A 22,103-nucleotide genomic window follows, 5' to 3' on the forward strand; every position below is an offset into this window, starting at 1 on the left:
GTGATCCTCAAGATGTGCATCTTCAAATTTATCCCCATCTATTGCCAATTTCTCAAGCAGTTTTTATTTTTCTTGGAAATTTTTAAATATCCCTCAGAAAGGTGATAACGCTTACTCTTTGAACCTGCCATCTCATTATCCTTACATTAGTGCTTTCTAAAGTTATATCAGATGCTGTTAACTCCCAAATTATCTATCATTATGAAAGATCTGGACCATCAAAAATCACAAGTGTGCTTTTTGATATGCCCATTTCACTGATATATGTTTATATCTCTAGAACTGTGCTCTTGAACACTTTGGTCTGACACAATTTCTAAGCAAGTTCTAACCAAAGCTATACTCATTATTATTTAGCTTCCTCTCAGAATTGTTCCAGCTGTAGTGTAGTTAATGGGTCATCCTCTGAATCTTTCCATTATCTCAGGGTTCCCCATGGCTCAGTCCTCTCTCTCTGTGCTTCTGCTGGTTCTTTGAAAAGGCTGTCCAATTTCACCCATGCCTCAGCTTTTTCCCCATACCCCTACAAATTAATCCTCTTCAAGCCTGAATCTTGAAACAGCCCACCATCATCTGTGGATCTGGATGATAACAACCTCAAAGTGCCAATGTCATGATTTAGTCATATTACCAGCTTGAATTTGTTAATACATTTGCAGTAAAAATTCTCTCTTGTTTTCCTGTTACAGTAAATGCAAAATAATGAAAATGTAAATAATTAAGAGATGAATAATGGAGCATATTAAGTCACTTTTTCATATGTATACATTATAGATTAATGTTTACTAAAATCTATCTCAAACATGGGGCAAATCAAATGAGAACTTTAATTTTATACATTTCTGATTTTTTTCTGTTTGTATTACCATTCAATTGTTATCAGTAACCTACTGAAATCAATAAAGTAGGTAATCAATGAAGCACTTTAAGTAACCTGACCTTGTGCAGTTACTTTTATTCCACAAAATGGTACTGAATCATTAAGGTTAAATTATCTTCTGGAGCCCAGAAAGAAGAATGTTTCCTGTTCTATTCTGGCAGTACTAGCAGCTATATATGTACTTTGGACTGTTGAACAGGCTATACAAAAGATTTTTAGAAGTATTTTGGGGAGAATACATGGATCATCAGATGATGTAACACCATGATTATGTAATACAGCAACTTTTCATTATGTGATGTATTATGGATACACAATACAGAAGCCAAACCAGAATTACACGAGCAAGGAAATAAAATCAAAATACTGCAGATGCTGGAAATTTGAAATAAAAACAAGAAATGCTAGAAACACTACCAAACGCTTCTTCCCCTCCCTTCCCCTGTCAGCAGTCCGAAGGGATCATTCCCTCCGCGACACCCTGGTCCACTCCCCCATTACCCCCACCACCTCGTCCCCTTCCCATGGCACCTTCCCCTGCAATCGCAGGAGGTGTAATACCTGCCCATTTACCTCCTCTCTCCTCACTATCCAAGGTCCCAAACACTCCTTTCAGGTGAAGCAGCGATTTACTTGCACTTCTTTCAATTTAGTATACTGTATTTGCTGCTCACAATGTGGTTTCCTTTACATTGGGGAGACCAAACGCAGATTGGGTCACCGGTTACACCTCCACTCAGTCCGTAAGCATGACCCCAAGCTTTCAGTTGCTGGCCATTTCAACACCCCCCCCCTAAGCTTGAGGAACAGCACCTCATTTACCGATTAGGCATGCTACAGCCTGCCGGACTGAACATTGAGTTCAATAATTTCAGAGCATGACGGGCCCCACTTTTTATTGTTAGTTATTTTTTCTTTTTTTTTTCTTTGTTTATTTTATTTTAGTTTGTTTAGTTTGTTTCCACTGTGCCTACCCACTGTTTTTTTTTCATGATTGTGCTTGGGGCCAGGGCTATTCATTTTACTGTCCATTGACACCCTCTCTGTACTAACGCTTTGTCTTTCACCACATCATTAACATACTGTTTGTCTTTGTTCCATGACCTTCTCTGTGACCTTGTCCTATCAACACCTTCTCTTTTGTTATCCCTTGTCCCACACCCCCCCCCCCCCTTTACTTGCTTAAAACCTTTTACATTTCTAATATTTGTCAGTTCTGATGAAGGGTCACTGATCTGAAACGTTAACTTTGCTTGTCTCTCCACAGATGCTGCCAGACCTGCTGAGTATTTCCAGCATTTCTTGTTTTTATTACATGAGCAAGGGTTGTTTAGAAGCAGGAACAATTCATAATGATTGTATTGAATCTAGGGCAGCAAATGCAGGATAACATCTTTTTTTTAATGCTATGAGTGCTGTTTTGGCTCCAAAATGGTTTCCAAGGTGTGTGCACACACTTCTGGTGTGAACTCCACTAAATGTCATTTTGGTGAGGGCATTAGTATGCTCACAGGGAGCCTGTGTTGGAAATGGCTAGAGTAGGCAGATCGTCAGGTTGATCACCGTGTAACTCTGATTTAACACCAGTGCTGTCCTCAACACTTCAGTTAACACTGTCTTTTAAATAGGCACAGCTCAACACGCATTCAGCAGCAGGAAGAACCCCCCCCCACCACCACCACCACCACCACCAGTGCTATTTAAAGGGATCATCTTCCAGGTTAGTTGCTGATTGATTTCTACTGGTTCTTGCTGCAATGGTAGGTGTTTTATTGGTTTCTAGATTTCTTTAAAGTTGCTAAAGCCTACAGGGAGTGGTGCGACATGTGCTGAAGGACCTGTTCTTACTTCAAGCATTCTGCATAAACCATTTCCTCCCAGACATGGGTGAATTAGTAGGCATTCCCCTTGGACTACAGCATGACAGGGAGAATGAGCAGAGATAACACAGCAGGACAAACTGCTGGAACAGGGAGGAGGAGGAAGGGCAAAAGGACTCTCGGCAGGAAGCCCTATCCACTCAGGAGGTTCAAGGAGGAATTCTCCTAGCTGAACCTCAACAAGGAACAGTGTATCACATGTCTACACTTCAGTAAGCATGTCCTCACTGAAACTGCCACTTGCTGCAGTCACAAGTGCAACCTCAGAGCAGGGTGAGAATGGCATTGCCAGTGCCTGTGAAGGTGAGTGTGGCCATGAACTTTTATGCAACATCTCCCAGTTTGCTGTCCTCTGTTGCATAAAGGCCATTGAGGCTCTGTATTCCAAGAGAGCTGAATACATTTCATTCTCTCTTGCCAGAAAGCAGCAGGTGGAGTGAGCACACATGGTTTTGCAAGGATTGCTGGCTTCCCATAGTGCAGGGTGCCATTGACGGCACACACATTGCTTTGTGGGCACCACATGCAAACTCTGAGAAGTGCCTCAACCGAAAACATTTCGACTCCGTCAATGTCACTGGTGTATGACCATACACAGAGAATCATGCAGATCAATGTCCAGTATCCTGGTAGCAGTCGTAATACCATAATTCTTCAGCAGCTGGCTGAGCCACCACAACAAACAAAGGTGGCTCCTGGGTGACAAAGGTGAGCAACCCATGCGCACACGGGTAGCATGCATACAATGAAAGCCATGCTGCCACACAAATTGTGATAAAGCATACTATTGGTCTGCTAAAACAACATTTCAATGCCTGGACCATGCTATCGTAGACCTGCGGCACTCGGCAGCATGGGTGTCAAGATTCATGGTGGTCTGCTGCATGCTTCACAACCTCACCATCATGAGGGCATGGCCCTTGCCACCAGCTATACAGTCAGCAGCTGAGGAGCAGGAGCAGAAGCAGGAGGAGGAAGAAGAGGAAGAGAAAAGGCAACCAACACAGACCCTTTCTGGCTGGACTGTTCGTGACTGACTCATCCCACCGCCAATAAACGCAACCCAATTTCACATTCACCAACAGTCTTACCGTCCCTCTGTCACTGACCATCACAGTGTCCATTTGGCCATAGTGCAAAAAATTATAAATCAAACTATTTCATATTGCGTACAAACATCAACTCATCACCCTTGTGCATTCCCATAGTGCCTATCTTCCGTGTGCCTTTGCCTATCCCAGTGTTCCAATACAGTGCTAACCCAGTGGCTGCAGTATGGCTGGTGGAAGGCTGCTGACTTTCAATGGCAGGCACTGCAGATGGCCTTGCAAGACAACCTGTGCAGCTCCTGCCTTAGAAGGCCCAGCTTCACAATGAGTCATCTTGGCATGGCAGCAGCAGTCTGGGCTGGTTGGCTAACAGGCAACAGCAACGATACTGGCAGAGTGGCGGAAGTGGAGGACAAATGCAGTCATCCTCAGGGAGGGCAGCTCCTTCATCCTCCATGGAGCTACTACCACTCCCCTGGGGTGGCACCTCAGCAATCCTGGTAATCTGTTGGAGGACAGCTTGCTGGACTGCTGTGAGACTCCACAAGGCCCTTTGAACCTAGATATCTGCAGCCCATGATGGCAGCAAGCTAAGCTTGCAAGACAACAGTCTGAGTTTGTATGGGAGCAAGCTGACCTTGCAAAACTTCAATCTGAGCTGCCATTGCAGCACCCAGACACTGGGCTGGCATCCACCCATATTGCAATGGAAGCTGAGACATCAGCCATCACAGGGTGCATCATGGGTGGGCCTGAAAGTGTGTTTCTGGAGTTGGCCACCACTTTCACACTGAAAAGGCTGGGCTCCAAGCTCTGTGCAAAGCCCTGTGAAAAGGTTGGTGCCGGACTCCTCCATGCCCCATCTTTCTGGCAGGACTGCCAATGTACCAAGCATTTCATTGTGCATTCCCATCAGTCTTCTCCTGTAGCCTGCCCCATTGAAGGCCTCACCTGAGACCCCTGAAGCTATTTGTCTGGGAACACATTATCATGAACCAACCAAAAACTGCGGCAAAAAGGGAAAAACCCTTTTCCAGATAGCCATGTGCTAGTGTTATAGCAGAGTTAGCAATGCCAATTGCAAAAGGCAGGAACAAGTTTCATTTCTGACACTAAAACTGTAATGCTTCTGTGGACAGATCACATCTGTGTTCCAGTATGTTTGTGTTGATAAAAATATGGTGAATAATGAAACACCTAAAAAATGGAATGCCTCTTATCTGTTCCACTACTTTTTTTAGTGTTCCCTTCTAAATGTAAAGCAGGTACAAAGCAAACTAAAGCTTGTATATGGCTTAGGTCGTACACATTCACAATTACTTTTCTTGCTGAATCCTGTACACCATCAAAAATATTCATGCAAAGCTCTGACTAAATGAAACCTGTGCATGAATACATGTGAGATAAATCAAATAACTTGATCCTGTTACATTGCAGCAGACAGCATTGCCCTGTACTATAATAGGCTTTATCCCCAAGGAAAGCTGTGTGACCTTGTCCTCTGGGAAGCTGGCACCTGCATTACTCTTGTCCTCAGTCCTGGCTGCAGGTCACATAGGCCCAGTGTCCCATCATGTACATATTCTGCCGCTAAGCTATCCTCTAAATTATGTACAGTGTCAATATGAGTTGGTGGCTGTGCGTGTGAATTTGTGTGATTGTGCTTTTTCATCATCACCATTATCTTGCTCTTCCACCACTGCCTGGCCAAGTGGCAGTTCTCGGGTCTCTGAAAGTACAGAGACACAAAGGTAAGCTTGTAGTGAGGGGAGGGGGCTAAAGTAAGAGTTGCATGCTAACATCTTGTAACAGCTTGTAAATCAGAACAGATTGTGGGATGAGGGTAAATGGGAAGAATGATTAAGTATGAAGATACCATTCCCTTCTGTAGTTTCACACTTGCTGCTGCCCACAGCCGCAGCAACGGGTGCTGCAACCACTGTCTCCCCTGTTGGGGTAAGGATATGCAGCTGCGCCTGTCCCACTCTAGTTAGCACCTGCTGCCTCTGGTTATGCACCACCTTGTCATGCAAGAAAGAGGGGTATGTGTCAATAAATGTAGTGCAATGTGTTTGGGTGATGTGGCTGTCATGGTTGAATAGCTGGCAGTGTTTGCGAGCTGTGAGATGTGGGTATGAGACTTGCAGCAGTGCTAAGTGTGTGAGGTTGAGGTGAAACTATGAATGTTAGGTTTGAGTCGTGATTGATAGAGATTGCATCACATCCCCATTACTCAGTTACCAGCATTGAGCAGTGTGTGAGGCTAGTGGTGCAGTTAGTAGGATATGGCATTTAAAGATATGTTCATTGACCTTGACCACTCATGTGAGGTTGTCAAACCTTTTGCAGCGCTGCATCCAGCCAGAATGTACGTCCTCTTTAAGAGGTGCAAGGCTGGCTTTAAGTAGTCCAGGCCAGCTTGAATTGGTTCTAGTGTCGCACAAACCTGGGCCCCCTGCTGAGACATGCAGCCACTCAACAGTGCACTTAGCGCTGGCTGCACGCAGCAATAATGCAAATTAGCAGGCAGCATGAAGTTAGTGTGCTGCTTGCACTGGGAGCAATGGTGTGGGTTAATCGACTGTTTTCATGGGCTATCGAATTATTCCCCTATGTTCTTCAGTCAATAATATGCAACTCTTTCTTTCTTTGGCCTCGCTCTGGCAATAGAATCAGAATATTAAACTAAACTCATCTCCTATTACATCAAGCTCACACAACACATCAATATATAGTTTGTGTTTTCAACTTCATTTTCAGTGTTATGGATTAATGTTATTCGTTAGAGTGAATAGTTTTGCAGCTGGAACATCATATATTTAATATATTGCATGCGATATTGCTGAGCTCTCTCTGTTTTAATGCCGCAGTAAAGCTTAAGTAACCTCTACATCATTGGCCATCCAATGCTTTGAAGTACTCTTTGCTTTACCAGTGAGTGTTGTTCGTACTAAAAATATCAAATAGGCAGCTTGGTGAAAGAGTGGGTCGAGCCATCTCTTGCAATTTTCAAGAGCATTTTCTGATCAATATCTATACGTGCTTGTGTTATAGCAGAGTTAGCAATGCCAATTGCAAAAGGCAGAAACAACAGTTTCATTTCTGACACTGAAATTGTAATGCTTCTGTAGACAGATCAGATCTGTGTTCCAGTATGTTTGTGTTGATAAAAATATGGTGAATAATAAAACACCTAAAAAATGGAATGCCTCTTATCTGCTCCACTACTTTTTTTAGCGTTCCCTTCTAAATGTAAAGCAGGTACAAAGCAAACTGAAGCTTGTATATGGCTTAGGTCGTACACATTCACAATTACTTTTCTTGCTGAATCCTGTACACCATCAAAAATATTTATGCAAAGCTCTGACTAAATGAAATCTGTGCATGAATACATGTGAGATAAATCAAATAACTTGATCCTGTTACATTGCAGCAGACAGCATTGCCCTGTACTGTAATAGGCTTTCTCCCCAAGGAAAGCTGTTTAATTTTCTTTATGAAAAAACAGTATTTCATAATTTTTGGATATGATGAATAATTGCGTAAATAAGAGAGAATAAAATAGTTTTGGAACATCAGTAAGACTCATCCTTTATGGAATAATATAAGTGTATTCCAGCCTTATTTGAGTAAATAAAGGTTACACTATACCATGCAACTTAGATGTATGCAACTCGCAGCTCTAACCCTCATTGTTTTCAATATTAAAATGGAAGTTTATATTAAATTCAGGAAAGTGGAAATTAAACTTGTGTTCAAATCACTCATCTAAAAAAAATGGCCCAAGTGTAGGATTATTTGTCATCCTTGCTACGTTATGCTAGTCAATAGTTATGAGTCATTTGACACCACCATTGGGTATGAATGAGTTGGAAATCCAGACCGATGGTTACCTTTGCTTCCTAGTGTAGGTGAAAAGTCTCACTTCAACATTAGAAATGGGTTTTATTACTGGTGAGTAGTGTGGGGAGGTGTCACAAACATTTTGGCTGGAAAAGATCCACAATGGTAGGTCTCCATAAAGGTTAAAATAATTGTTAACAATTAAAATATGCAACAGAAGTTAATTAATATCGTTTTATATTTAAACCTTTTGAAAGATATGGGGGACTATTTTTCACATAAAACATCCCTCCTAGCCTTTCCTTCTTAACATGCCCCAAGGAAATTTAGAGTCATAGTGTCATAGAGAGATACAGCACCGAAATTAGAAATTAGAATGTTATTTCTCATTGAGAAATTAGTCTGATTAACTATTTAAACAAAAAGGCTGGCTAAATATCAGATTAAGAATAGGATTAAAAGTTATAAGGATGAGAACAAATTGATAGGATCAAGTGCTTGACAAAACATGATAGCTGTATGCTGCTGGGGCAATTAAACAGTCGCTTGTGGAATGCAACTGGTCAAATTGACTGAAGGTTGTAATGTTTGATATCTCTGTATCATTTAACATTACTTTTTTATGTTAGGGAGAAATTTCTCAGTTCTATCGTTTTCAAAGTTGTATGTATGGTTATTCATCAAGTGATTAGTAAATGGGCTCACTACCTTGAGAGGGCAAAGTATAGATTTGATGATTAATTAAGAGTATCACAAAAAATGAATTGGTACAACATTAAAACATATTGGCTTGAATACAATTTTTCAAATAGTGTAGTGATACTAAGACATTAAATGTACCTAATAGCACTGTTTGAACTGGCACGAGCCAAATCACCCTTAACATGAACATATTCACGAGAGGAGGACCTGGAAAGCAAAAGAATGTCACATGTGACTGAACAATCTGGTTCCATACCGGATTATGAACAGACAACATATTGAAGGATCAACTTGAATTATAAAATGGAGTTGAAAGATCTGTGTCAAGTGGGCAAAGATGACATTGGATACATAAATGATAAAAATAAATGGCCTTTACTTCAACAACTAGAAAATATTACAGATAGCAAAATATCAATATAGAGCATAAATGTCTAATTACTTGTATAAAATAGTAATCTGAAATGACTAGAGGGTTGGAATCTGCAACAAACTGCCTGAAGGGATGGTAGAGGCAGGAACCAGTCTATTCAACCAAACTGTTACTACTCCAATTGCTTAATACTGTTCAGTCTCACCATGCTAGTGTGTATCTGAGTGTTATCAGATTGCACACTGACAAAGATTAGTCTGCTGAAGCAGGCATTCCTCCTCTTTCTGAAAAAGAATTACACTTATACAGCATCTTTCATGACCAGAGAATGTCCCAAAGCACTTTACAACCAAAGAAGTACTTTGGAAGTCTAGTCACTGTTGTAAAGTAGGAAATTAGATAGTCAATTTGTGCATAGCAAGCTCCCACAAACAGCAATGTGATAATGACCAAATAATCTTTATGAAGTTGATTGAGGGACAAATATTGACCAGGACACCAGGAATAATTCCCCTGTTCTTTTTTGAATTAGTGTTATGGGATCCTTTACATCCATCTGAATGCGAAGACAGGACTTTGGTTTAACATTTCATTCGAAAAATGGCACCTCCAATAGGGCAGCACTCCCTCAGTTGTGCACTGATGTGACAGCTTTGATTTTTGTGCTCAAGTCCTGGAATGGGACTTGAACCCACAACCTTCTGACTCAGAGGCAAGAATGCTACCAACTGAACCATGATTGATGCACTCTGAGGCCAGAATTTAGTCAGGGCGGTGGGGGCCCCGACGACAGGCCCAAAAACAGAGGACAACCCTGCTTTGGCCGTCTCTGGGACCACCAGCCACATTTTTGGCCCAACCTGCAACTAATTAGTTGCCATTGGGGCTCCCGTCTCTTTAAAGATTGAGAGCCCACCCTCTACAGCTGCCGACCAATCTGAGGGCCGGCAGCCCAGCAGCCCCAGCAGTGCCACCGGCAGCAATGTCCACTGCTGGGACTGCACCCAGCTGAGAGGATGCAGTGATGGACACTGCCCACGCAATGAGGTAAGTCAGGTGTAGGGTCACTGGGGCCAGTCAGGCAGGCTCCGGCAAGGTGGGAGGGGTGGGGATGTATGGATTGGTGAGGGCGGGGAGGGTGTTGCTGCAGGGGTGGCCATTGCCGCTGGGAGGCACCTTCATGGGACACAGTGTGCCCGATCAGCAGGGGCCCCTCCAAACCCACAGGGAGGCCGCGAGGGTTCAGCAGGCAGTCTCTCCATGTGCCAGAAAGCCCACCCAAAATACCAGCAGCAGCGGGAAAAAACCCTTAATTGGCCACTTAAATGACTCAAGTGGCCTCTGTGTTAGAGGGCCGTCGTCCACGTTCCCTGCAGCTGGTAAAATGCCATGGCATCGGAAAGGTGAAGGGCACTCTGCTGCCCCCCCTCCCCCCCCACCCCACCGCCTTCCCTCTCCATTTTACGGGCCCTCCCCCACCTCCCAGCGCATCCCAAGAGGGCTGGTAAAACACAGCCCTAAGATATCGTGAGGGAAGAAGTTGTGATCCAAAGGTTAACAGTTGCCTTCTGCAGCTAATATGCTACCTCATGTTCTGTGTTGGGCCCTCTTGCATGTTTGTGTTACCTCAGAGAAGATCCTGGATGGATCTGATGATAGGTAACACAGCTCCAGCCATCTGATCGTGTGTTATGTCCTCCCTTCCTGGTTGACAACTGTGCAGTGGCTGTTGCCTTCTCATTAGTGGATTTCCCACCTTCCTGTGATGTGTTTCTGACCTGAACATTGAGTATGACTTTTGGGATGAATGCAATGCAGTTGGACGAAAATAGTTTCTCCATAGAGACAAAAAGGATAGAATGTATTTCGTGGAGCTCTTGAATATGTAAACATTACATTCTGAAAATTGCAATACATTTATCTAATAATATATAATTAGATACCATGAGGGAAGAGTAAGTTCACTGTAGGGAAGAGTTTTAATGGACTCAGTGGCGTTTGCTCAACAGTAATTTTAATTAATCTTAATTTCTCATTACTTTTTAAAATGTTAATATTATATTTATTAAAAGTATGCATTACACCAACTGTTTTCAATTATAGTTAATGCATCTGAGTAATTGTTTATCAGAGAAAAAAGAATTTTATACTTACCAGTTTACTGGGACTCTGAGGATAAGGTTTCCTCTTCAGGAACTAGCTTGAAATGCTTTGAGATTGTTTCCTCCAACCATGCAAATATATTCTTCAGTGGAACTGAGTGTGTTTTAGTCATTTGAGTACTTAATTAAATATTTTTTGCCACCCTTGAAGGCCTTTAATGCATTCTCGCAGTCCCATGGGATTCAGTGAATTTTAACCATTTTTATCACTTTTTCTGAAATTTATTTGTGAATAATTTGATTCTTCTGGAGTAGATAATGTTGCTACATCCAGAAAAGACATCTTTATATTTTACCAACTATTTAGTTGAAATAAACAATTCAGATTCTGTGAATTGCGATTGTTCCTGTCTCCTTCTAAACTCCATTTTTCTCCATTACCATCAATGGTTTCATGTCATATACATAAAGTATTTTACTCAGAATTTCTGCTAAGCAGTTCTATTTTCCCACTGGTAGCATATTAAGTTGCTGCATTTTGGAAGCTACAGCACCATTTTGGATGCTGGGTGAAGGAATGCGTAAGTACCTAATGGGCCTTAATGTCCAAAAGCTGGAATATTATCCTGTAGCTTTTCCTTGCACAGGGCAGTGACAAAATACGGAGGTTAATCAATTTTTGGAATCCATACAAACTAATATTTTTCTTTTTGCATTTTTATGTATCCAGTCATTGCCAGAAAATCACCTGCAATGGCTTTTCTTCCCTTCCTGCACCATTACCTCTGATGTCCCCCAGGATCTATCCTTGACTCCCTTCTATTTCTCATCTACACGTTGTCCCTCGACGACATCATCCGACAATACAGTCAGTTTCCATTTGTGTGCTGATGACATCCAGTTCTACCTCAACACCAAGTGCTGGAAAATGGGATTAAAATAGATAGGTTCGATGGCCGGCGCAGACGTGGTGGGCTGAAGGGCCTGTTTCTGTACTGTATAACTCTATGACTCTATAACACCACCCTTCTCGACCCCTCCACTGTCTCTAAATTGTCTGACTGCTTGTTCAGTGCCCAGAACTGGATAAACAGAAAACGGCCTGTTTCAGTGCTGTATCTCTAAACTAAACTAAACTAAATATTGGGAAGACCGAAACCATTGTCTTTGGTCCCTGTCATAAATTTCATTTCTGAGCAACTGATTTCATCTCTTTCCCTAGCAATGGTACAAGCTTGAAACAAATTGTTCACAACCTTGGTGTCCTAATTGACACCAAGATGAGCTTCTGATTGCATATTCATGCTGTTATGGCCAGGTGAGGAGGGGTGTCACTGGCTCCCCTCTTGCTCTTCCTCTTATTTGACCTCAACAGGGTTTATTCCTTTTTAAACAGTGGCTGTGATTACCACCTCCATGAGTGTTTTACCTTTAACCTTTAATGTGATCGTGAAAGATCAAATCGGACAGATTTTCTTGTGCTTAATCAAGAAAGAAGTGAGTTTATTATGCTTAACAATCTAAAACCGAACTAAAAAAAATTTAAAAAGCTACACATTCACGCACACATTCACAGGAGAATCACACACACACAAATAGATTACAGAGTGAAAAGTAGATTTTGTGGTTGGATTAGAGTCCAGAATAAATGGAAATTAAATACACAGTCTGTGAGGGAGAATGATTCGGTGGTCTTCTGTCTGAAGTTGGATCCTTGAAGCCTTTGGCTGTTCAAAGTGCACTTTGTGACTGGCTGCTTGACTAAGGGCTTTCTTGGAGGCAGACTTGTCGGTGGCTCTCTTCCCCTGGTCTCTTTCTGTAGCAATCTGTAGGCTTGGAGGGTCCACAGTCGTAGATGGTTTTCAGACTTGTGTTATCTGGAGAGAGAGAGGGAGGCACACAGCCTTCCTGCTGCTGCACAATCTGAGTTACTGGCTTGACTCTTTGTTTAAGGAAACTCCCAGCTTTCACAGAGATGGACAGACGGTCACTTGACTGCCTCATTGTATTCTCTCTATTCTTGTAATGAGATTCAAGGTTTGGAATTGGTGCCCCAGGCCCCCGAAAGCCAATATTTACACTTGTAGGGGTTTGCTCTTTTAAAGTCAAGGTGTTAGGACAGCCTTGAATGCCATGCTAATGAAGCAATCTTAGGTAATTCAATTACTTAGAGCAAGCCATTGTTCTGGGTCCATGCTCCTTAGACCTCTGTCTCCTGTTGGGCCTTGGAATTGTAAAAGGTGTTTCAGATGCAAATTGCAGTGGCCACCTTGGCTGCCAGTTTTATAAAAATTAACTGCAGGATTTTTGTCATGAAAAATTTAATGTATGTTTCCAACCTATGAATTAATATTCCTTATAATAAAAGCAAAATACTGCGGATGCTGGAAATCTGAAATAAAAACAAGAAATGCTGGAATCACTCAGCAGGTCTGGCAGCATCTGTGGAAAGAGAAGCAGAGTTAATGTTTCGGGTCAGTGACCCTTCTTCGGAACTGACAAATATTAGAAAAGTCACAGATTATAAGCAAGTGAGGTGGGGGTGGGGCAAGAGATAACAAAGGAGAAGGTGTAGATTGGACCAGGCCACATAGCTGACCAAAAGGTCATGGAGCAAAGGCAAACAATATGTTAATGGTGTGTTGAAAGACAAAGCATTAGTACAGATTAGGTGTAAATACACTGAATATTGAACAGCAGCAAGTGTAAACCTGAAAAAAAAGTCGGTAAGCAAACTGAACAAACTAAGATGAAATGAAATAAATGCAAAAAAAAGATTGTAAAAAATGTAAAAAAGAATGTAAAAAAAAAAGGAAGATAAAATAACTAAAAATGAAAGTAAAATGGGGGGCTGTCATGCTCTGAAATTATTGAACTCCATGTTCAGTCCGGCAGGCTGTAGTGTGCCTAATCGGTAGATGAGATACTGTTCCTCGAGCTTACGTTGATGTTCACTGGAACACTGCAGCAATCCCAGGACAGAGATGTGAGCATGAGAGCAGGGGGGAGTGTTGAAATGGCAAGCAACCGGAAGCTCAGGGTCCTGCTTGCGGACTGAGCGGAGATGTTCCGCAAAGCGGTCACCCAGTCTGCGCTTGGTCTCCCCAATGTAGAGGAGGCCACACTGTGAGCAGCGAATACAGTATACTACATTGAAAGAAGTACAAGTAAATCGCTGCTTCACCTGAAAGGAGTGTTTGGGGCCTGGGATAGTGAGGAGAGAGGAAGTAAATGGGCAGGTATTACCCCTCCTGCGATTGCAGGGGAAGGTGTCCTGGGACGGGGACGAGGTGGTGGGGGTAATGGAGGAGTGGACCAGGGTGTCGCGGAGGGAACTAGGCTTGTTCTTGGGCTTAGGCTTGAACTGGAGGTTCAGCTTTGAACGAACGAGCCAGTGTCTGTATGACAGTCAGCACTGGGCATGACTCTAGTATGCAAGACGTCCTTTAGGTCACACTGGCGCACCAAGATGTAATCTATCAGGTGCCAGTGTTTAGAGTGGGGATGCATCCATGTGGTCTTGAAGCGATCTTTTTATTGAAAGAAGGTGTTGGTTACGGACAGTTGCTTTTCTGCACAGATTTCCAAGAGTAAACGTCTGTTTTCATTACAGTTTCCAACTCCATGGTTTCCGAGCACTTCCTTCCATGCCAGTCTGTCATGGCCCACTCTGGTGTTGAAATCACCAAGGACGAAAATTTTGTCCTTGGGAGGCGCATTCTAGATGAGTTCATGGAGATCTGTGTAGAACTTAACTTTGTCAGCTGGGTTAGCCTTCAGGGTTGCAGCATAAATGCTGATGACAGTTGCATGCTGCTGGTCTTGGAGGGGGAGGCACAGGGACATGATGCGTTCAGAGTGGTCGATTGGCACGGTTGAAAGTTCAGTGGTGATAGTGTTCTTCACCATGAAGCCGACACCAAAGAGGCATTGTTCACCTTGAGGTCTGCCTGACCAATAGAGGGTGTAGCCAGCGTTGTGTTCTGTTAGGCTGCCTTGCTGTAAGAAGCAGACCTCACTCAAGGCCACTATATCAATGTCTAGTCTGGCTAGCTCATGGGCCACCAGGGCTGAGCACATTGGGGGTGGCTGTTGTCACCATAGTCGAGCATTATTCTCACGTTCCAGCGGGCAAGTTTGAGAACGTTTCTTTTCCCACCTTTTGAAGTGAGGTTAGGAGTTCGCGTTTCTTTCTCTGTCGTAGTTTGACCACATTAAGCGATGCCCGTTGACCGCGGCAAGCCAACTGGGTGGCAGGGAGACGAGCATTTTTTTAAACCACTTTTTCTAGGCCCGTCTCCAATTTCAGAGCAAGCAGTGCTTTCCTTCAAAAAGGCTGCTTGGTTGTTCAGGGTACTACCGGGTGATGATGTCGTCTCTAGGTCATCATCAAAACGAACAATATCCTGAGCCACCTGCATGCAGGATTGGAACTGTGGCTGCCAGTGCCATCTTGCACCTGCTGTTTTCGCCCCTTTCCCATTGCTTCAGGACTTACTTGTTGAGTTAGAGTTGGGGTGGATGGATTTCCTTCCTGCCTGCGCAGTGGTGCTTTAAGGTGGAGTACAGTTTGCACTGACTGACCCCACCCTTTAAGCCTGGAGCTCATCTGTCGTGGCCCAGTGAACTGGGATGGTGGCAGCGAGGTCTCCAAGCTGTAGGTTTGGATTCAGAGTTTTCCTCTCCTAGGTGGGTTGCTGACTAAGGCTTGAAGGGACCCTCCTGCCCTTGCTATTTTATCTATAGCTGGCCTACCAACAATCGTAGTCCATGCAGTATGGTGTGGTACGCCTTTGGTCCAGAACATGATGGTCACTTGAGCTGCTTGGAATCCTTCCACCCTGGGCGTTACCTTTATCAAGAAGGACGTCCGCCCAGGCGGTGTCATGTTCATCATTTCTCCCTTCACTATGTTTCGCCTGTCAGCTGAGATGATGTACTGGGGTGTGGCACTTGGAGCCAGCAGTGAGAGCTGGGTGTAGATGAGGACCAGTGATTCTAGTCCATTCTACAAAATTGGATGCAGCTGACTGAAAATACAAGGGTACTACGTCTATCTGAATACCCCATGCTCTCCTGGCCCACAGTCAGTTCAAAGAAAACTGAAGTCCTGCATCAGCCTGCACCCCAAGAAGAACATAGACCACTGAGCATTGTCATCGAGGGAACCGAGCTGAATTCTGTCAAGCAATTTACTTATTTGGGGAGTGTCATCTCGTTTGATGCCACCATAGACAAGGAAATGGACAATAGGCTCTCAAAAGCAAACAGTACATTCGGCAGACTATGAACGTGTGTGGAACAGCCTCAGAGCACAGACCAAACTCAAAGTGTACAAAGCCATATTCCTCACCACCCTTCTGTATGGTGCTGAGTCATGGGTCCTATACCACCATCATGTACGCCTTCTAGAGCACTTCCATCAGCACTGCCTCCGCAGCATTCTCAAGATCCGCTGACAGGACCGCATCTCAAACATTGAAGTCCTGGAAATAGCCAACATCACCAGCATTGAGACCATCCTCCTGCAAAGCCAACTGCGTTGGGTGGGTCATGCTGCCTGGATGGACGACAGTCACCTGTCCAAGAATGTGCTGTATGGAGAGCTGACCATGGGTAAAAGGAACAGAGAGGCCCCATGCAACGGTTCAAGGACTCCCTGAAGAAGTCCCTCTCTGTGTGCCACATTGACCATTGCCAGCGGGAAGCACAGGCCATAGATCGTGATGCCTGGAGATGCTACATCAGGAAGGCTACAGACACCTTTAAGACTGAGTGAAGAACCAGCATGGAAAAGAAAAGGAGAAGAATAGATCCAATTGTCCCAGCTGCGACTATACCTTCACTTGTACTCGCTGTGGGAGAATCTGCCAGTCACGGTTAGGCCTGACTACCAGCAGGCCTGCAACCGATGATTACAACCTTCCCAAAATCTTCATCGGTGAAGAAATGCCAAGGAGAAGAATGCCAATCCACCAATAAGGACATTCAGGCTTGAACCTTTATTATATTAAGATTGAAGATTGTCTTACAGTGGCTTTCATGGGCAGGGATATGATGAAATATTCAATTGCATTATTTCCTATATCTTACTCAACAAATGTACACTTAATAAGTTTGTAATTTCTCTGCGCAATATAGAGTCAAAGACCGAAATGTTACGTCCCCCACAGGAGTGGGCTGGTGGCGGGGGGCCGTAAAATTGCGTGGGAGGCGGGGAGTGCCATTTCCGACGCCTTCCCACTCCCGCTACAATTTTACAAAGGGTGGCAGCGAGAAATGGCCCACCTGGTCCAGGCCTATCCAGGCCCTTAAGTGGCCAATTGATTGCCACTTAAGGGCCTCCTCCCACCACTACTGGTATTTTACCAGCGGCGGGCAGGTGGCTCAGGCCCCCATAACACCACCAGGTAAAACCTGGCGGCCTCCTTGCACCTGGGGGTGTGCTCTACTGATTGGGCACCCTGTGCCCCACAGAGGGCCGCCCCAAAGCCCAAACTGCCCCCACTGAAAGAAAGATCTCCCCCAATCGATCCTCCCCCACTTCTTGCCTCGCTGGGGCCGAGCCGATTGTCCCCAGCGAGGCACCAAAAGTTTACCTGTCTTCTGGGGCCGCCGTCCCTCTTGTTGCTGTTGCAGTCCCAGCAGTGGCCACCACTCCCAGTGGCACTGATGCAACAAAGAGCTGCCAGCCCGCTGATTGGCTGGCAGCTCCATTAGACGGGACTTCCTGCATCAGAGAGGTGGAGGTCCCGCCCAAGGTCAATTAAGGGCCTGGGGAGTGTAAAGTCCTGGCGTGGCTCCCCAGGCCCGTCGGAGACGGACTCGCTCCTGACTTTTTGGCTGGTGTGCAGGGCCTCCCGCCCAACATAAATTTCTGGCCATCGAGTCATTTGAGGCACAGAAGGAGGCCATTCGGCATATTGAGTCCAAGGCGGCTCTCCACGGAGCTATGCTGTCAGTCCCACTCCCTGACTCGATCCCCCTAGTTCATTCTATTAGCTGTTAGTCGAAGACACTTTCCCTCAACAGGACTACAGCCAAAGGAAGATGTACAGTTCTCAAGCTGTTGGCTGGACTCCACAGTGTAAATAACATTTAGGAAATCGATGGCATTGCAACTTCAGAATAACATGGTTCCATTGGTTCATGCCACTCATTTTAGTAAAGTAAATGTGGGAAGTCAGTCTCTTTGTATACACTTACAAATCTGATTGAAACTGTTCGGAAACAACAATGAATGTTTTGAAAAAAATATGCAAAATCTCACACATCAAATTTATTGTAAGACGTATTTTGCTGTGTTTTATTATCTTTCCTTGGGGGTTATTACACCCACAGTTTTTATTTAATATTAAGCTTATTTTCTTGGTATTAACCCCCAAGTTACAGGTTATAACTCCTTTTGATCCTGACAGTGATAAGGCTATAAAATGGTTTGTCATAAAAAGGAACATTTTTTTGAATTAGTGGGGGAGATTTTGATGCCTCCCTTCCGGCAGAAACAGGGAAGTATCACCCCAAACATTGTGGGGAATGATTTACCTCCTCATTGCTGCCAACGGTACAACTGTCCCTATCTTTCCCAGTGCTGGACAGCCAGAGCACCTGACTGAGTCAGGTAATAGGTCCTTTTAAAATGCAAGTATGATGTACATAAGAGACCGATAACAATTTTAGGACAGTAATATAACTGAGTGGAGTATTTTGCCGTGCACAGACTGCAAAGTATCAGCTGGTGCTCCAGCCGAAGTGGTGAATAGCAGGTAAATTGTAATTTATTTCTGGTGCAACAGGAGTTCTGCAGAAGTAACATTGGTAGGCTGCTCTGAGGTGCTTGTTTTCTGCCCAGAGCTTGCCAATCAAATGCTAACAAGACCTTGTCCTCAAAATGCACCGGGCTTTCCGTCCCTCCAGCTGGCTGCCTGAAACCCACCTACAGTTAAAATCTACCCCAGTATCTAACAAAGTTTCAAATGAATCACTAAGTTTTTTAAATCTACATGTAAATTTTGAATTCAAATTTACACTGGGGTCTGATGTTGAAATCCTCATTTGTCACCTCCAGATTCAACTATCTTACTATACTCCAAGCCAAACTCCCATTCTCCATGAACTTTAGCTTATCTAAAACTCTGCTGCCTGTAGCTTCTCCTGTACCAGGTCCTGGTCAACTATCACCCTGTCCCTGCTGATCTTCCTGAGCTCCTTGTTCCCTAGCACTTCATTTAAAATTTAAAATTCTCATCCTCATGCTTAAATCCTTTCATGCTGTTTTTTTCTCTGTAACCTCTTCCATAAATGATGGTAGCAGTTGTAATAGTAATATAGATAGATCAATGTAAACTACACCTAATGCCAAATATAGCAGGGAGGCAGATGGGCACAGAGGGTAAGGTCCTCTTCTTTCAGAGGGTCATTAATATTTGGAATTCTCTACCAGAGAGCAGTGGACGCTGGATCATTGAATATATTCAAGCATGAGTTAGACAGATTTTTGATCTACAAGGGAGTCAACGGTTATGGGGGGCAGGCAGGAAAGTGGAGTTAAGGCCACAATTAGATCAGTCATGATCTTATTGAATGGTAGAGAGGGCTTGAAGGACCAAATGGCCTACTCCTGCTCCTATTTAATGATGAATGGACAGTAAAAGGACCAAAGAGATACTGTTGTATCACAGCAGCAAAATGAGCCAAGTGATAATGATTGACACACTTGGCACAACTCTGTCACCATAAATACAGTTATTTTATCATTTACTTAAATGAAAATAAAACAAAAACACTGAACACCTTCTAGAAGTTCCAATGACAGCCCCAATAATACAGTTACGGTTGCAAAGCCAGTGACTAGTAACCCTTTTACCCTCAGCTCAATCGGCCAGGCATTTCCTCACAACAAATACACTTGGAAAAGTCAGTGATGCTTATAAAACTGGCCCCACAAAGAGAACATTGATAGAGACGAGTTTTTTTTATAAGGTTTCTTTTGAATGCTAAGTGTTATAGCAAGAAATAAAGTACAAAAACATAAAAGTCACTCTGAATTTATTGAGGCATAATCTACTCAAAGCTTTTTTTGTTTAACTTGTACTTCTATTTTTTTTAGAAATAACCTTTCTAAACAGTAAATTAGCTAAAAGTAGGGTTATTGCCTTCACAGTATTCATTCTGGTGCTGATAACACAAGTCAACATGATTTAAGGTCAATTAAATAAATCCAACCATAAAAAGCACTGGGGCTCCACTGAACTTTACTGAAAGTGCTTCATTGCCCAGGTTACATTTTAGTACTTTTGACACACATACAAACCCATTTAAAGCTGGTTTCCAAAGGAACTAATGCCATGGTTAAAATGACACATGGAGATTTGTTTGATGCTGGACTGATCTCTGATTGCCAGTATAATCAACCTGAATCACAGGTGCCAAACTGCAGCTCACAAAAAATAAACAGACTTTTGGGATTGGATTCACTATGGCACCAATTTGGACAAATGCCAATGTAATCTGACAATACATTCAATGACGAAACAGTTCATCAGCAACTGGCACATCCTTTGTTCTGCTTAAACTTTCCTTCCAAATCCATGTTGTAACAGCCCATTCTTTGCCTGCTGTCAGGTGTTGTCAATTACATTTTTTTTAAAAGCTAAATTACTGTATTTATACATTGACACATTTAAAACCAACAAAAATTCAATATTGAGCTTTTCTACTGAGTGTATTGGGTGATACTGGACAATACCTTTAACCTAGCTGAACAGGTTTGATATCCTGAGAGAGGGTTATAACAGAGGGTTCTCAGTATAATCATGGCTCAATAATCTGAAGAAAGGAAACAGTCTAGGACCGAGGTGGCTGAAAACCCGGCCATGCAGGGGAAAAGGGAGAGGGTTGAGCAGAAGGCCCGAATGAGGAATGAAGTGTTTGGGAAATGATAACAGGCTGAAGGAGATTGCAAAAATAGAATAGGGCAAAGTTAAGAAAGGATGAAGATGAGAATTTCAAAAACTTGTTCTTGACATTTGGGTGACACTGACAAGGTTGTATTTATTGCTATTGTATTTATTGTGCTGTATTCTATTGGGTGTATTTATTTTGACGCAAGATCTGTCTTTAGCCTGTCTCAAGACCCAATTAAAAGTTTGTAGCTGGTGCAGATGGATGCAGATCCAGTGAAATCGATCTCTGCTGAATTATCTGACAACCTTCCCACAGTGTATGTTCTGCTCCAATGCCATTAGTAATGGCACCTGGTAAACGTTCCTGAATATTAAAATAATGAAGTACTACTGAAATTTAACAACTTTAATGCTGTAACATTAACACTTGTTTCATCATCACACTATGGCCTGGATTTTGTTGAGCTCCCGACGTCAGGCTCCGTGGTGGGGGTGGGGTGGGCTGGAAGATAGGAGCGGCAGCGGCCCACCACAGAGCCTGACGTTGGGATTGCCGGGCCCGATCTTCCTGGCGGCGGCGAGGCTCTGTGGTGGTTTTCCACCGCTCAGCGACAGGACCCACTTTTAAATATCGAAATTAACTTTATGCATAGATTTAAATCCAATTCCCCGCGATCTTACCATCGGATCCAGATGTTCAGTGCGATGGGCGGCACTCACGTGCTTTCACTGTCCCATCCAGGGAAAGCTGGCACCACCGAGGTGGGGAAGGGGGGATCAGAGCATTTTTAGTGTAGTTGGGGAGGTGGAGTCAACTCTGCATTTTTAGTGGGGGAGGGAAAGGGGTGACGTCTGCACTTTGTGCAATTAGTGGGGGGAGAGGGGTCAGCTCTGCACTTTGTGCAGTTGTGGGGAGAAGGGGTCAGCTCTGCAATTTCAGTGTATTGGAGGGGGTGGGATGGGCCAAACATTTATCTTTAGTGTAGTTGGGGGGGGGAATGGAATGGGGGCAACTCTGCATTCTTTGAGCAGGGCTGGCAGCTGTTTAAAAATGGTGCCAGCGCCTGCGCAGAGACAGCTGACGCTGTTCACGTGTCGCTGAGGCCACCCTGCATATTTGAATGAGCCGCTATGCTCAAGATTGCGACGGCGTGGTGGCGCGCGGCCCACCATTTTCGGGAAAATAAAATCCAGCCCTATGGGTTCTAAAAGCTTTAAAAACTGACTAGTCTAGGGAGCCTATCATTTCCCTAGACCTGCCAGCAGTGTATAGGATAACTGACTGTTGGATTCTTTTCTCACGGCTTGTGAGATGTGCTGAGGCCAATCCAGTGTCAATTCTACATTTGTAAATAGACTACCTTATGCA

The sequence above is a fragment of the Heterodontus francisci genome, chromosome 11, assembly GCF_036365525.1.
Source record: "Heterodontus francisci isolate sHetFra1 chromosome 11, sHetFra1.hap1, whole genome shotgun sequence".
Classification (NCBI taxonomy): Eukaryota; Metazoa; Chordata; class Chondrichthyes; order Heterodontiformes; family Heterodontidae; genus Heterodontus; species Heterodontus francisci.